This window comes from Prionailurus viverrinus, chromosome C1 (assembly GCF_022837055.1).
Source record: "Prionailurus viverrinus isolate Anna chromosome C1, UM_Priviv_1.0, whole genome shotgun sequence".
In the NCBI taxonomy this organism is placed as follows: domain Eukaryota; kingdom Metazoa; phylum Chordata; class Mammalia; order Carnivora; family Felidae; genus Prionailurus; species Prionailurus viverrinus.
This window is the reverse complement of record NC_062568.1, coordinates 153,597,682-153,609,806: the sequence shown is the minus strand read 5'-3', so window position 1 is coordinate 153,609,806 and position 12,125 is coordinate 153,597,682.

The following is a 12,125-nucleotide window of genomic DNA, read 5'->3' as shown; positions in this document are numbered from 1 at the left end:
TGATGTCTTTTTGAAAAAGTATTTATTTTTCTTTCATATGCTTTACATATTTTGTCAGACCCTAATGATAAAAGTAAAGAAAGAGAATTGTCTTTATAGGTAATAATATTTGAATTAAGTATTTTGTGCCAAGAATTGGAATAAATCCTGATAACACACAACAACAGATTTAGACCTTACCTTTTAGTCCTTGCATTTATAATCTATAGAGAGACCCACCTGGTAACAAATTGCAACAAAACATAGTCATTTTATTATGTGGAGATAAAAAGGCCATGGTGGAAAAAAATTGATTATTTTCTTAAGATAAGCACTTTTAAAACCCATTACCACTAATAATGACTACACTGAAGAGTTAGACCTATGGTTAGCCTATGATAAGTTTTTTTTATTAGCACTCAAAATATGTAAAGTACTTTACATGTAAGGTATTTTACTTACATGATCCTCAGAATAATCCTACAAAGTAATTACTCTTAATTCCATTTTACTGAATGGAATTTATTGAATAATAAAGGTTCAGAGATACTGTGTTATTTTGTTAAAACTAACAAGTTACACAGAGTAATAGCAAAGACTTATCAAATGCCATGGCTAATATGATTTCAGCTATGCCATAGTTTATCTAGCAATATTTGTAGAAACTTGAGCTGATACAGTTCTTTTTCTTCTTGGTGTGGATCCTTGCTACTTCCCGTAGATGTTTTAAGAAGTGGAAAATACATTAGTCGTTTGTAATTATAGATCTGCTTTCTGGAAAATAAGTTAATGATTTAACTTATGCAAATAAGCTCATAAGTTATTTAATACAGCACTTTTTCAATATTAGCAAAGTCAGTGTGCACTTAAAGCATAACATTCTATTAGGATGTAAGTGAGAGGCACTTTGCACTGAAAATATCTTCTTGTCCAAGTGTGTCAATAAAGCAGTTTTGTGTTGCTACTGAAAACTGCAAGGCCAGTGGCATCTGCATCCTGAAATTAAACATCTTCATGAAAAAAAAAGTTTATCAAATATGCTGACATGTTAACACAATAATGGCACTCACTTGTATACATGTGTTTCCAAAAAAAAAAAAAAAAACACCAGGCATCACATTATTTTTACAGTATTTTGTATAGTGTGTATTTGCCACAACATAAATTGCCAACTTTCCAAGGCAAACTTTATCCTTGCTATCAAAGTTTCAGAATGCATGACAAAGCTTTAATACATATGATATGGTTTAGGCTCCTCAAAACTGATTTTTGAGGTGTCTAAGTGCTTGTATTTAGGTTTCATGAGCTCTAAGCCTTAATATTTTACATGTGCCTAAATGAAATTATTATCCATAAATGCAAAAACAAACTGTACATAATTTCTTGTTATTGGCAAAAAGATTTATTACAATGGAAATGAGATGAACCATATTGTAAAATGTTGGGCTTTTTTATATAAATGCAAATAAAAACCGTAATACAGTAAAAACTCTTTTTAGAGTTGCCATGCTTCTGAACATTGGATTATAGTGCTAGCCAAACCCTGTTTCCATGTATATAAGGTCTAATATACTTTCCTCATAACACATAAACCCATTAATATGTATGTAACTCTTGCCTTATGAAATAAATATTCCATGTAATTCATCACTAATATAGTACAACCAATACAGCCTTCTGATCTTTGAAAGTAAAGGTATTACTGAGTCATTTATCACACTGACTTTATCTACCAGTTTACAACTCTTAAAGGAGAACTGGAATATTAATTTTTGATATGAACCACATGTTTTTTTTTTCTGAGGGACTGATTCATCAACTCTAGTTGTAAAATTCACAAACAGAAATAGTAAATCAGTTTTCGCATATTACCCTTGTTTGATGATAGTTGATGAACCACTGGAAAGTCTTAGGTACTGAAGATCAAGGGTATTCACAAGTTGTTGTTACCTTGTGTCTTTTTGTCCAGTATTTTCAAAAGATAATCACAAAAGCCCAGAAATAAAGGGAAATGCATATATTTCATTTCACCAATATGGATTGAGCACTTGCTCCATTCTTAAATTCTGGGCCCACATGTTAAAAGATAAATAAACAAGGTTTTTAAAACCCTAATGTTCATCAGAACGCATATACACACATATGTATAATAATAACTCTTTACAAAATGTGACATTAAAACTATGGAAAAAACTAATCACAAGCTTAATTTTTCAAAAATGAACTTTTCTTATAGTTTTCCAATTTCCTATTCCATTTTAGCAAAATCATACTTGAAAACTTACAATTTGGGTGAATGTTTTAATCCTCATTAATGTATTAGTGGGTTACCATCCCAGGTAAAATGACTCAGTTTTTACTTAAGTCAATACTTTTCTCTTATATTATGTATAAATAAATGCTCAATACAAAATACATTCAAATACTTAAGATGAAATGTTTCCCCACCACCACCACCACCACAACCACCACGACCAAAGACTCCATATCGACAGACTGGATTGTAATATTTTTTGAGGATCCTAAATCTTTCTGTATTCATACATTTCTGAGACTATAAATTGCCAGAGAATCAGAATTTCTAACAAGCCTTAGGTGATGCCATAGCTGATGGTCCTTGTACCACACTTTGAGTAATTAAGGGTATAGGATATTATTCCTGGTGACATGGAAAAGAATGGGTTTGAAAAGGCCAACAAAATAGCTTATTTAGAAGGATGGGGTAAAAATAAGTGAGTTGAATTATTGAAGTGATGTTGAAAGTAAGTTTACATATAGAATTTATAGGACTTGACAACTAAATGTGTGCGGAGCATGTGAAGAGTCTTGGGAATAAATATTCTATTCCAGTGAATACAAAACAAAGTTTATTTTGTACTATTTTCATACTATTACATGGATACTATTAAATTACTATTAAACTAGTATAGTCCCAAAATTGAATTAAGGGCAAAACCAGTTCCTACGTCAAGGAGGGGGTATCTCATCTGAAAGGTAAAGCTCTTCCTTATTGTTCCATTAACTAGGAAAGAATTACTTCTTTTCAACCTGGAGCCAAATGAACAATGAGTAACATGTGAAATAAAGTATTTATTTACTAACTTTAGATAAAGTTAGGCTAAAAATTAGAAATTGAATTGAGTGAGGCAGGCCAAGTTATATGGAAAAATTTAGGAACAGAGAGAGATTATGCAGAACACTTAGGAATAGTAAGTGGATATCCCATGATCTGTGAGTACTTGAAACAACATAATTGTGGCATGGGTCAGGTGGCTATAATATATAGGCAGGCTATGAATATACTCTAAAAACAGACCATAGCAACACAAAAATAGAGAAGCAAAGACCATAACACAAAACAGAAGTGATAAATAACACTTAGTGAGCCCTTATGTGTTTGGTGGAATGCTAGTTAATATATATATGTGTGTGTGTGTGTGTGTGTGTGTGTGTGTGTGTGTGTGTGTGAGCTTGTGTGTGTGTGTCTAGAAATAATACTCAAACCAAATTTAAGAGATGAGCAATACAATCTACCATCCTACTTTTGAGAAACCTGAGGCTCAGAGAAGTTAAATCACATCTTCAAATTCTTGTAAATTGGGGCAGGGATGGGATTTAAAAGGCACCACCCTCCTTCTTAGGCAAATAAGACTCCTCCTCAGAACCTTACAGCAGAAGCACCATACTTTGAAGAGCCTTTCCTAAAATTTTAAAGGCCCTCTGTCACTTCTGGAACAACTGTCATCTGGAGTTGGGGGAGCAAATTTCTGCAGCTCTGGGATTTGAGTTTATGGGGTCCATCCCAGTCTCTACCAGGCCCTGTTCCAGGGGTCCAGGAACAGTCTCTACCAGTTCCAGAGAGGCAAGTTGTCCAAAAATGTATTCTGTTTTCCATCATCATGGGATGGGGAAAAATTGTGATGCCACATGGGTGCTGATTTATGGTGACTTGAGCTCATTTGACATCGGGTAAAGAACCTTCACCTATACGGATTAGACAGTAAAGTAACATATAAGTAACTCTTTCTTCCTATTATTTTAAATTTTCATCAGTATATCACTGGACCTACACAAACCCTGAATTCTATAATTTGTTTATAGATTGAGCTGTGATTGATACAAAACAAAGCACATACTTAGGTGGACACCTTCACACATTTTGGCATATGTATACACCTGGGAATCCATCACACCCAAAATGTGGACACAACATTTTGCCCATTTGTAATCCATCTCTTTCCTCTTCCTCCACTGTCTCAAGGCTACTATTTTTATGCATTTTTAATTTTTTAAAATTTATTTATTTTTGAGAGACAGATACATGGCACAAGTGGGGGAGGGGCAGAGAGAGAGAGGGAGACAAGAATCTGAAGCAGGCTCCAGGCTCTGAGCTGTCAGCACAGAGCCTGACACGGGGCTCGAACCCACAAACCGCGAGATCATGACCTAAGCTGAAGTCAAACTCTCAACTGAATGAGCAACCAAAGCACCCCTTTTTATTTTTGTTTTTAATTTTTTAATTTTTTTTTTGTGCACTTTTAAATCCCATTGATTTTCTAAATGTTGTTTCTGCCAGTCAAAAAAAGTTTTTGTTCCCCATGGCCCTGGATATCTTGGAGCTGGTCCTGGATTTGAATGCTATTTTTTTTTCTGGCTTCAAAACTCTCTTATAAACTTTGTACTATGTCCATTTCACTTATATTTACTCTTACACTTTTTAATTTTTTTATTTAATTTTTTATTTAAAATCTAATTTGTTAGCATATAAGGTAAAGTTGGTTTCAGGTACAGAATTTAGTGATTCATCACCTACATATAACACCCAGTGCTCATCACAAGTGCCCTCCTTAATACCCATCACCATTTAGCCCATCTGCCACCCACCTCCCAACACCAACCCTCAGTTTATTTTCTATAGTTAAGAGTGTCTTATGGTCTGTTCCTTTTTTTTTTATTCCCCTATGTTCATGTCTTTTGTTTCTTAAATTCCACATATGAGTGAAATCATAAGGGATTTGTCTCTCTGGTTGACTTAATTCACTTGGTGTAATACACTCTAGTTCCATCCATATCATTGTAAATGACAAGATTTCATTCTTTTTGATGGCTGAGCAATATTGCATTGTGTGTATGTGTGTGTCTGTATTCATCAGTCGATGGACATTTAGGTTGTTTCCATAGTTTGGCTATTGTTGATAATGTTCCTATAAACATCAGAGTGCATATGCCCCTTCAAACCAGTGTTTTTGTGACCTTTGGGTAACCTAGTAGTTCTATTTTTAACTTTTTGAGAAACCTTCTGTTTACTATGAGGCTAAAATTTTAAAACATTTTATTAAGAATGTCTTCTAATAAGTGAAACAAAGAACAGTATGTTGGCATGTTTTGGCAAGAGCATTAAATGTTTAATGCCAAGATGGGAAGAGCATAATTATGGTAATGGTAATAGAAGTGAGATAAAACTCAAGACCAAGTATAAGGTATTTGATGAGGCAAAATTTAAAATAAGAAAATTTTCTTTGTAATGTTCAACCTCAGAGAGTCTGAATCTATTTAATTTAAGGTACAGATAAGATTTTATAAATATTTAGTTATCCAAACTCCAAATTTAAAGTTATTCTAGTACACATTACTGGTCACTCTCAAAAATCCATGTTCTAACGTTGAAAAAAAAATTAAAAAAAAAATCCATGTTCTTCTCTTTGGAACCATTTATCATGATTATAAAGTTAACATGATGGTGTCATTTGAATGTTCCCTATTAGGTCTCTGATCTTTGAAACCTGTTAGTAATAGTTGTAAAATATCACAAATGCTTCACAGAGCATTCTATTCCCACTTTTCACTCGGCAATTGGATTATTTCAATACTTTGCCCATCTATTAATAGTGAGAAAGAGTTCATGGTTCCAAGCAGTTGAAAAGAATCTGACTTACTGGAAACATATCCAAAAAAATAAATTGAGAAAACATAAGGTACTTCACAGAATCAATGGAAGACTAAATATTGAGTCTCAGCAAATGTCCAAGAACCAAGGAAAGCTAAATCACAAGTAAGGTCATAAGTAAGGTCATGCCATAGACACATTCTGAGATGTCATCGCTGGCTCTACAGTCACAGCTGTCAATGGCTACTGCCACTGCTGGACCATGCCTGTACAGGCATTAGCCCTGCTGAGAACATTTACCTGTACATAACTTATTCCAGTAAGAATGCCTGATTATTCAAAACTGGGACCTGTCCCCCTCACCTTTGATGGCCAGAGTGAAGAGAGAGAATATTTCTTTGACTGTCCTTTGAATTATAGTCAAAGAGGTTTGGGGTAATTGAAAGCAAAAGTAAACAAATTGATCAATGCCCTCTATAACTAGCTTTTTTCTCAATTCCCTTTCACCCTTCACAGGGATCTGTACTATATTTGTAGCATATCCATTGAATCTTGTCACTTCCTTGCTTAAGAGCTTTCAATGGATTCCCACACTCCAACTAATGCCTTTCGAGTTTTAGAATGGAATTTTATACTAATCACAACTGTCTTTTGTCAGTATTTCCAGCCCCACCAATCTCTGTAACCTGTGAACAAATCACACGAAAACATATATACACACACACACACACACACACACACACACACACATACACACACACACACACATAAACACAATCACATTCATTATATTATGTGATTGTGTTCATTTTCATTACATGTACACCTGTTCACTTGCAAAAATCAGTTAAACCATGTCTCATTCAAGGTAATTGTTCTATATATTACCTCTTTTCTGAAACCTTTCTGTGCTTTTCCCAATTTAGAATTACCTACTCTATTGTCTGTCTTGAAGCACTCTACTTATACCATTTATGTAACTACATACCCATATATACATATGTATACATATATATGTATACATATGTATATATGTATACATATATACATGTACATATGTATACATACATGTATGCACGTACATATGTATACATACATGTATATATGTATGTATACATACATGTATATATCATATGTATAAATATATATCCTAGTTTTTTTTTCTAGACCATGAACTACTTAAGGAAATGAACTGTGTAATAGTTATTCCATAATCAGTAAAATATTTATTAATTACTTGTATGTATTTCCTTGGTACTAGAGATGCAGTAGAGATGTTTATATCTCCCACTTAAAATAACAACTGACATACCACAAGGTTCAGTATATGTTGAATGAAAACATGAATGTCAAGCACTCAAGGAAATTGCTTTGAGGCTATTATTTTCAGAAGCTATGGGGAATGAGGATTTATATAACAGTTGCTTCTGGTTTTTTCCCAATGATGAATTTTTTTTAGTGTTTATTTAGTTTGAAAGAGAGAGATTGTGAGCAGCAAAGGGACAGAGAGAGGGAGAGAAAGAGAATCCCAAACAGTCTCCATGCTGTCAGAGCAGGGCTCAAACTTAGGAATCGTGAGATCGTGACCTAAGCCAAAATCAAGAGTCAGAGGCTTAACTGACTGAACCACTCAGGTGCCCTCCTGCCCACCCCCCCCCCCCCATGATGAATCTCTATTTGAGACTTGAAAATGATACACGTTGCAACAGTATATCCACTAGGGTTAGCTTGTTAATTTTGCCATTTTCACCATAATTGTTAGAATAAACACATTTACATAAAATGATGCTTTTTTTTCCGATGGTAGCAATTAGATTGGTGTTGGTGGCCAGTAATTATTTTTATTTTATTTTTTACTGATTTGCTATTTTCCCAGAATGACTGTAGCTTCTGCTTTAGATTTCAAACTGGATATACTGGATTGAGGCTTTTTTTTTTAAATTCATTCCACACTGCTAAATAAAAGTACTATAACATTTTTACAATTTCACTATGAATATATTTTTTTAGTAAAACCATTTCTTCAAATCACAGTAGAAGTCATTGAGTCTTCCCATCAAATTCCCACACTTTTCTTTAAGTGTTCCTACGAAACTATCATTACATATTTATTTCTGTCACAGTTTAGGTAACAATACCAATTGTAAATGCTCTGTGATGTCTTGCTGTCAAGATTGGAAATCCAGTGAAGCTCAAAGAAATGAATGGTTTCAATGACATAATGATATTTAATAAGTGTGAAAGGTTTTACATTTTTCTACTTGTAACAAACAAGAATTTATTTCATGGGGAAAGACTGGATAGTACAAGCTATGTGGAAGTAAGTGTGAAATTTGGTGAGGGAAAATATGTTTCTTTGGAAAGCTGCTCTCCATGATGAATAGAGGAAAGTTCTAACTGTAAGTCTCTAATTTCTTATAACCTAAGAAGCACTAATCTAAGGAAACTGACTTGCTTTGAGTCTTTTCTGGGGCTTTTTTGTGCTCTTTTGCCTTGGTTAGTTAATTCTCTGCCTTATGCTGTAGCGTTAAAACATTATCTACAGATCCATGCAATGTTCTCCCATCTAACCCTTCTTCCTTTTTCATAGCACCCATTGAACTTCATTGTAATGACTCGTTTGTTATGTATTCTTCATAGCTCAGGTTAGACTGCAGTAATTAATGAATGAAAAGTCAATTGGCATGATAATTAGATACTGTTGTTTAATATTTATATGTGCATCCTCTCATCTATATACTTATGTGTTTAAGTACATTACCATCCATAGACTTTTCTACATTCTTTGGTATTCCTTTGCATTAGAAGAAATATAGTGTCTTAGGCTGTTCTGGATGCTAAGACAAAATACTATATATTGGTGATTTACAAACAGCAAACTTATTGCTCACAGTTCTGAAGGCTGAAAGGCTGAGATCTGGGTGCTTGCTAACATGTTTGGTCCTCTCCTGGGTCTCAGACATCCCATTGCATCTTGATGTGGTGAAGGTACTAGAGAGCTGTATGGGATTGCTTTTCTGAGACCACTAATCCCATTCGTAAGGGTGAGAGTCTCATGACCTGATTACTTCCCAAAGTCCCCACACCTTAATACACCTCCAGATCTCCACATCTTAATACTTCCCAAAACCTCAACCCACGAATACCATCACCTTTGAGGGTTAGAATTTCCACATATGAATTTAGGGAGAACACAAATATTCCAAATATAGCATTTAGAGATCAAAAGTAGAAGTCGCTTGCAAGGTATTTTCTTTCTGGTATACACCTTTCAAAAACTCAACTCATGATAGAAATCTATGTGCTAAGGCACAGAGTGCAAAGAAGTAGTATTTCTAAAGACAGTAAGTTGGAAGATAAGGAATATATATAAAGAATAACAACCACAGTTAGAAAGCTGGGAATTGTAAAAGACCTTACTTATTACGTCTTAAAATCTTGGACCAAAAAATTAGCAAGACTTTATAGAAGATAGTTCTATAGTAAGCATAATGTAGGTCGACTTTAGTCACTGAAGGTCTCAGGCATAATCGGGTTTTCTATATATTATGTGAAACAAAGAACAGTATTACCATCAGACTCCAAGGAGTCACTCTTGGTTTGATCAGAAAGTCCAGTGGTATCCATCTTACAGATTTGCAAATCTATTCCAATTAACAGCCGACATCAAGACTGACTCAGTTTCCAGAAGTCTCTCTCATAAAAGCGTAGTAGGAATTCAAAGTTATATTCAGTTTAAGCTGAAAAAATACAAACATATATATTTACTGTTCAGTCAAATTTTTCAAATAGGAATCAGTATTTACACTTTGAAATTGGGTTAAATCTCCATTTCCTTTTGGTTGGCAAAGAACTTAAGGATAAAACTACCCAGTCATGTCAACTTAATGAATTATGTACAGTTCAACAAAAACACAATAGGAACCCCTTTAGGAGGCAGCGTACACATTGTAAATTCATTATTAACCATGAGGGACAGACATGAAACAATATCATCTGTCCAAGTTATGGAACTGACTTTTGCTCTTTGGTATCTTCTATGATACTCTGGAGACTCAAATCTCTTGGAAGGACTAGGTTTTTGTATTAGAAAACAAAAGGCTGGTTTCATGGTTTGCCCCAATGTGCTACATGTCACCAAAAAAAGGGGAGGAAGGGGTATATTAAGTATTACAAATACAAGCTTTTAAAGGGACAGGAGAAGAAACAATATCCCTGTGCCAAGATACAAAATCCAAGTGTAAAACTGAGCTCCTTCTGTTATCAATTTTCAGGCACCTTAAGCTAGCCCTTTGAGACATGCCTTCTGTTTTAGAGGCTTTATACATTTAAATTGGGAAGTTGAATCTTCAAAGCTAACATCAGCAAACATTGCAGTAGCTATCCATGGCATGTTCTTAGCAGTTTCTATTAGCAACAGAAAAACTGGACTACTTAGTACCAAACTTCTTATGTTTCAAATTATCTCTATTTTGGTTAAATCATGAGATTGAAAATCTTATACAACATAAGTGACTTTTTCTTTTATTAAGTGTCTCATCCTCCCCCATTGAAATTTATTCTCTGTTCTCAGCCACAGAATGTGAAATTTAAGTAAACTTTTTTTTTTTTTAGTTTTAAAGATCAAGCCTACAGAACTGTTATCCCCTGATGATTTAACTGAATTATTAATTTTAAGGAAAGGAGCCAAATCCTATATGTCAGTCTGAGCTGACTTTAGATGATACTCTTGGAACAGGAAGTACTTTTTTTTTTCATTGGGAAGTATTTTTCTAAGGTGTTGCTAATCCACAGGATAATCTATATTATAAAATTATCAGTCATTGACCTATAAAATACACAAGTGAATGGAGGTATAAAATGATTCCTATAAGAACTAAAATTGGGGAGGATAGAGTTCAAACAATATAAACTGTTAAAGTATAAACTGTTAGACATTCTAGTATAATATGTAGAACAGTGATGTGCTGGAACTAGCTTACACTACCACTTGAGAGCCAATTGTTAAATTTTCAAGTCCATTGTGAGCTATTTGAAACCATATTTGAAATTAGCTACATTTGAACCATTTACACCATAGAAACCAGAAAATGATATAAATCACATCACCTCAGTCCTTAGAGAGCATGTTGCCAAATATTTATAAACACACCCCTAGGTTATTCTAAGGAGATATTGACCATGAACACATAAATTGTCTCATCCAAAATGTCCATAGGTAGTTCTTATTTCCCAGTTTAAATACATATTTACTAATGATGATCATATATTCACTACTTTTTGGATTATTTCTTTACTGCCTAATCTTTTCTGGTATATCTAATATGTGGTAAGTATTATATTACCCAAATAATATTATCCTACATAATTCTCACTATCATTGATGCCATTTTCTCCATTTAAAGACAGAGAAAACTGAGATACTTTAAGATTAGGATCATATAGCAAATAAATGGCAGAGAGAATCTTATTTCAGTTTCCAAATTTCTGTCTCTAATGAAGAATCTTTATATATCAAAATCATAAATTGCTCTCCTTTACAATAAAAATCTAGAAAAATTTCTATTAATCCTATAAGCCAGGTATAAGCCAGGTATAAGATGTATATTACTCTTCATACCTGCTTACTGTTATATTACTCTTCATACCTGCTTACTGGATTTACTAATATTCCTCTGCTTGAGGGGGGAGATAGACATGTGTCCATCTATAAGCATTATTATTTTTGCCCTGTTACTCAACAAAGTACAATATTCACCTATTTTTGAATGTGAAAATCTAATTTACAGATGAAGCTTCTATAATGTGAAGCTATTACATTTTATTCAAATGTTTTTTCAGTTTACATATTTGCCCATCCTGTGTGTCTATAATGATACAATATAAATTATTAAATGTAGCCTTTGTGACCTTAGCTTGAAAATAAAATTATAGACTATATTATTTAAATACAGTTGAAAGGGTTTTTTGTTTGTTTCAGTTCTCTACAGTAAATATGCGTTAAGAATAAAATGGGATTGAGACATTTTGTTGAATTCAGAAACAGAAAAATAATTTTTGTTCTCTCAATATCATACCTAGTCTTAAGACTCTGATAGGAAAATAACCTTAATATGCCATAGTACTATGTGTTTATCCCAAATATATAATTCTTTGACCTTCTTTTAAGCTTCCAAGATCATTTTTAATATTGCAGAATATTTACAAGTTCCTTTTTATTCTTTCTTGCCAATCTCATTGATTTTGCTCTATATGCTGC